This window comes from Trichosurus vulpecula, chromosome 6, assembly GCF_011100635.1.
Source record: "Trichosurus vulpecula isolate mTriVul1 chromosome 6, mTriVul1.pri, whole genome shotgun sequence".
NCBI lineage: Eukaryota > Metazoa > Chordata > Mammalia > Diprotodontia > Phalangeridae > Trichosurus > Trichosurus vulpecula.
Window position 1 is genome coordinate 279,373,648 of NC_050578.1, and position 6,443 is coordinate 279,380,090.

Here is a 6,443-nt window from a genome sequence, read left to right on the forward strand (position 1 = left end):
CGGCTGCTGAAGGACATAAAACCCGCTTATCGCCACTGAGCGTTAAAGTATATTTCACGGCGATAATAATTGCTGATGAGGCAGTTGATAGCCTCAGAGTCAAGAAGACTTTGTCTAGCGTCCCAACTCTGACATTACTGTCCCTGTGACCCTGGGCAGGTCACTTAACCCAGAGCCCCAAATTATAGCCTGAAGTGGGTGCTTATCTGTGTTTGTTGAGAGAGTTTCCTCACTTGGAATTCCCTGTGGATGAAGTCATGGGTCCAGCCCCTTCCCCCAAAATCTATAATGCCTATGAACACTGGTCACACATTGTCTCATCTGGTCTTCATACTAAGCTGGAAGGCAAATATTGTAGATGGCATTATCTGCGATTGATGAGAACAATCAAAGGATCTTTAATTTCTTCATATTAGGGAATTCCCAGGCAGATAAATTCCCTCCACTGACCCAGATAATCAATCCTGGAGAGCTCCCTGAGGCCCAGAGAAGTGAGTGACTTGCCTTTGGCACACAACTAGTGAAAGTCAGATTTGACTCCTGTCCTTGGGGCTCCCAGGTTTGTTCTACTGTACTGTGACACATCTCCAGTCAAATTGGAGTTTTACTCCCTTCTGAGTTCAGCTAGGAGGTTTTCTTGTAGAAACTAGCTTTCTAGTTTGAGGTCTAGTAGGATGTCTGAATCCATAGGTTCCAAAAGTGGGTGATACCACACCCTGGGAGTGCTGGAATGATGGGGGGTGGGGTGGTGGTAATAGCCTCAGGCGCAATTAGGGGCATTGAATAAAAATAAGAGGGCAGTAGAAGCGCAAGGAAAAAAGAGAAGAGAAGAAAATTTTGAAAAACCATTCATATGTGTTTCATCTGTTGTGTAGCAGAGTTAGAATGGTAGTGATTATGTTATTTTCCAAATAAACATACAAAATGCAAATTATAACTGATCAGTGGTCAAGTCCACTGACAGGTCTTAACAAGCAAGTGTTGGCAGGCCAGCATGTCACACTTTGGTAGGAAGTCCAGCATTCATTGGCAGAGTCTGTGCACGTAATGTCTTGTTTACCATACAATACTATACGGTTACATGCAGCAATATTGAATCATTGAATTTTTAATGCAAGAAAACCCAATCAATTTACAATAAATTATTAAATTTAAGATGTGCCATTTAAAAATATGTATTTTATATTTTTTTGAAATGACACAACTTTCAAAAAACCATTAAAGGGTTAAAGAAAATAGATTTCTAGGGGTACACTGAGTAAATTTTTTTGAAAAAGGGGCAACAGGCCAAATTAGTTTGGGGACCTCTGCTCTAAACCAAGATGTAATTCCTTCTTAGACATTAGAAGGAGATCTTAGAATGAAGTACATCAGAGATGGGAGGGGCCTGAGAACAGAGGATGGCAGAGCTGGAAGGGCTAAGGACCCAGGCTTGAATCTCAGCTCTGTTCCTTTACTTCCTGTTTATCTAGTTTCCCCTTGTTTTAGCCTGGACAGAAAAAGAAGCCCAGTTTTCCAGTGCAAACACCCTTTAGTCCATCCTCAGCTGACAAGGAGCTCCGCCAGCTTGTGACTGATCTGAGCCAGAGGGAGGGGAGGTTGCTTTCTCTCTCTTGAAACTAGATCAGCTCCTGTCTACTCTGAGCTCTCTTTGATTCATGCCTTCAAACTACAAATGGCTTTCCAAAATCAGGAGAGCACTTTTGGTTTCCAACAGGGCAATCTTTGTGATGGGTGCAACCCAATAGCTGGCTCTTCATGATGGCCAGAAGACAGCTATGAGCAGCACCTGAGAAGCCAGAGAATGAGGCATTCAGGGAATGACCACTGAGATCCTTTCCAGCATTACACAGGGAAGCCTAGGTTTGTTTTTCATGGAGGATGGCCTGGCTCCAACCCTGAAAACTTCCTAAGGAACACCCGCATCCTGCTGTTCTCAAGGAAGATAGACCTTCACCTACAGCAGTGGGGGGTGGAGCGGGGTCTTCACCTTTTCTGGGAGTCATCATGGCCCTTTGGTAGTTGGCTGAAGCCTATGATATGGACTCCTCAGAATATTGTGTGAAATGTATATTATAAAACAAAATGACAAAGGAAACATTATTTTGAAATCCAGTGAGCAGATTTTTAGAAGTGTATAGATGTCTTGGTTAAGAACCCCTAGATGGTACGGACCATCTAGTTTCCTCTAGCTGTGTCAGTCTAGGTTTCTACTCATAAAATATTTTCAAAATTGTGACCCAAAGCTTTGGGATATATTTAAGCCCCTGATGAGTGTCCAGATACGGCAGTTAGAGCCTGTGACTCTACATGTCCTATATTGACCTACAGTTAAAAGTAGCTTATAAATGGTGTCCCAAATTCAGTTTAGCCCAGTGGTTCTCAAGCTGTGATCTGGGGAGCAAGGCAGTCTTATAGGGACCTCTAGCAGTCAGCCAGTCAATCATTTATGAAGCAATGAATATGAACTAGACATTCTACTAGATGCAAAGAAATTCAAAGATGCCATCCACGACCTAATGGAGGGAGGGGCAGGGAGAGGAAGCAGAATGTAAATAGGTGGAATGTGCCATAGAGATAGACAGAGAAAGATATCTATATATAGACATCCATCCATCCATCCATCCATCCATCTCTATGTATAATAGATATAAATATCTATATCTGCCTGTCTAAATCTAGATTTGTCTATATAAATAGAGAGAGAGAGAGTAGACAGGAGATTCTCTCATAGGGGCATGCCGCCAATATTCCTTCCTTCATGAAATACTGTTTGTGAGGCAGTGTGTGGAGAGCTATGAGGGATAGGCAGAAATATAAGTCCCCATGTGGGCCCTGCTCTCAGAGAGCTGTCCATCTGTTTGGAGAGAAGAGATAGGAGCTCATATTAATACAACAACACTGCATAAGAATGTTAAAGTTAAACATGACCATCTCTGGTGGTGTCTGCTAAGTGCCAAAGGAAGGAGCAGGCAGTGAGTGCCAGAGGAGATGGAGATCTGACAGGAGAGAGACAAGGTGCTCTGGCACGAGGCAGAGCTTGAAGGGCAGAGGATGTAGTTAGGAAGGGAGGAAAGAAATGGAAGTGGAGGGAGGTGAAGGAGGGGGATAAATGGGGGCAGGAGTATGCCTCATGGAGTTGGGAATGATGGGTTAAGGAGAGTTGTTTTTATTCTGTGTAGCTTCTAAAGTGAGCTACAAAGACCCATGGAATGAGTCCTCACTATTGGACGTGATAGGGAAAAGAAGAATGAAGGTGACTTTAGGCAGTATTGGAATATATGCCACACATAACCTAGAGAATGTTGGCAGTGGAAAAGGACCTTAGAACAAGGAATTTTAGGGCTGGGTGGACCTTAGAATATAAAATGTCATGGCTGAAAGAGACCTTAGAATGTGAAATGTCAGAGCTGGGTGAACCTTAGAACAGAAAGTGTCAGAATTGGGAGGGAGCTTAGATGAGAGAACATTAGAACTGGATGGGCGCTTAGAATGCAGGGTATTTTAGCTGGAAGAAACTAAGGTTTCTTCAGCCTGAACATCAGAGCTGAGAGGGGCTTTAGAATACAGAATGTCAGAGGTGGAAGGAACTTCGAATGTAGGGTGTCATAGATGAACAAAAAAATAGAACACAGTCATAACCAAGAGGATCCCTAAAACATGGAAGGTTAGAGATGAGAGAGAGCTTAGAATAGAAAATGTCAAAGGGAGCTCAGAACATGGAACACACAATTTCAGCACCCAGAACAGGGGTTACTAAGCTGAAATCTAGCAGACTTGCTTCTTTTAAAACATATATAGATAACTATTTCAATAGAACTGGTTTTCTTTGTAATCCTCTGTATTTTATTTATGCTTTTACAAACATCCCCGGGTTGTCCCCGGGTTTTACCAGACTGCCCCAAAAGCCCAAGGAGTTCTGATCTCGAGTGTCTTTGGAGGCCATCTCTTCCAGTGACCTTGTTTCTAGAAGAGAAGTCTGTGCCAGGATCAAAGCCAAGAACACGGGTTCCAAATAAGAAAAATGGTGGGGCGGGGGGAGGAGGAAGTAGGCCAGCCTGCTTTGAATTTTAATTAGGGCATTTTTAAAAACTTGGGGAGAAAGCAATGTCTTGCACCTGGCTCCTTTGTGACCGACTCACCTCTCATGGCTGTCTACTCCCATGACAAGAGGTGGAAGGAGGCGAGGATACCATCCCCGTTCCAGGGCTTGGGTAGATGACTTAAATGGGCCTAAGGCTTTGATGATCAGAAAGCATTCCCTGAAAGACATTTCTCTGGGCATGCCAAGAATGCTCAAGTCTTTCATTCCATCTTGTAACTAGACCCTTGGGTTGGTTTTTGGTTTTGTTTTGTTTTTGATATTGGTTTTTAAAGTTGTTGCATGACATTTGGCAGGGAGGAATGTCCAAACATGCTCCATCACTGGGCAACGTAACTCTATCTGCTCATCTCGCCCCTTGACCTGTGCTGCGTTATGGGCTAGGGGTTAAACCATCCCGTGTCAGAAATTTGGGGCTGACTGCTCTTGTAGAGTCCGAGCTGGCCTTCCTAATCTGTTGTGGATGCACAGCCGGAAGGACCTCGGAGGCCAACTGGTCCAGTCCTCTCCTTTTGCATATGAGGAAGCTGAGGCCCAAAAGAGAGTGGTTCAGGGTCACCCAAAACTGGGATTAGAGCCAGGTCCTCTGCTCCCCAACCCAGTGGTCTTTCTACCACATCACACCAACCGTGCACATAGAATCCCAACTTTTAGAGCCGTGCGAGAGAGACCTTTTCATCCATGTCTGTCCAATGCTCTCATCTTGCAGATGAGGAAATCGATATTGTTCTCTTCCCCCTCCTGATGAACTACAGTGGAGAGATGGAAATGTCCAGGCCTTGCCCTCAAGGAGCAGACCATCTGTTTGGCACAGGCATCCCTGGGTCTGTTCAGCCTGGCACCCTTCACCCCCTGCCCTGGGACCACCATCTCCCCCAACCCCCCATCTTAGCAGCACCCCGTGCTGAGAGCACTCCCCCCCTTCCCTCCCCTTCCTTGCTCCCCACAACCTGCTCTCCCAGGAGCGAGTGAGTGAGGGTCATTCTCTGACTTCCCATGACCTGAGCCCTCAGCCAAGAGCTCCCCAGACCCAGCACTCTCCTTTTAAGGCTGCTTGAATAGTGGCGGCCCCTCCATTTGTCTCCCATTTTTAAAGGGATATTGTGGTCTTTTAAAATCTGTTAGCTTCAAAGCCAGAGACAAATAAGGGGAAAGGAAATTAAATGAACAGAGTCAGCTTCCAGGGTCCCCATTGTATTGTGGAGTTAACGTTACCTAAGTGCCTGAAATGATCATTAATTAGTACCTTGCCTGGCCCCTTTAAAGAGCAGAGAGCTGACATGTGCGATTGTAAAAGCCCAATTGTACAAGGGAGACGGATCAAATCTCGAACAGGAGCTGGGCTGGGCTGGGGCAGGATGTGAGGGGGCCACTGGGGGAGGCATGACCCAAACCCTCTCTCCCTCGTTGAGTTGATTGACAAAGGCCGGAACTGGGGGCCAGCCATTCCCTATGCTTCAGAAGGGGTCCTGAAGCAGTCAGTGATAGAGCCAAGGAGGAGGGTCCCCAGTGGGAGGGGGTGACTTTCAAGCAGGATTACATCGATCTTTCATGAAAAGCCCTTGCTTCCCACCTGGAGGCCCTCTCTGAACCATTGCTTTCCTGTTTACTAATGAGGACAAGAATAGCTCAAGTCCCTACCTCCCAGAGCTGTGACGGGGCTCAATCAAAGGAGCATTTATTAGGCATATACGCCATCTACTCCAGCCTCCCCACAGCTGCCAAACCGATACTCCTAAAGCCCAAACGTGGCCACGGCGTGACTCAGCCCAAGGGGCTCTAAGGGTTCCTGGTACCTCTGAGATCAAATGCCAGCCCCTCTGAACGGCATTAATGCCCTTCCAATCTGGCTCCTGCTGGACTTTGCACCTTCAGTACCTTACACCTGTCAGAGTGGCTAATATGCTAATATGACCAAAAAAAGGGGAAATGATCCATGTTGGAGGGGGTGTGGGAAAATTGGGACACTAATGCACTGTTGGTGGAGTTGTGAACTGATCCAACTACTCTGGAGAGCAACTTGGAAGCAATCAAAGCATGCATACCTACCTTTTGATCCAGCAATACCACTGCCAGGTCTACAACCCAAAGACATCCAAAAAAAGGGGAAGGGACCTATTTGTTCAAAAATATTTCTAGCAGCTCTTTTTATGGTGGTTAAGAATTGTAAATCCAAGGGATGGCCATCAATTGGGGAGTGGCTCAACAAGCTGTGGTATATGATTGTGATGGAATATTATTGTGCTGTAAGAAATGATGAGCAGGAAAATTTCAGAAAAACTTACATGAGCTGATGCTGAGTGAAGTGAGCAGAACCAGGAGAACACTGCACACAGTAACA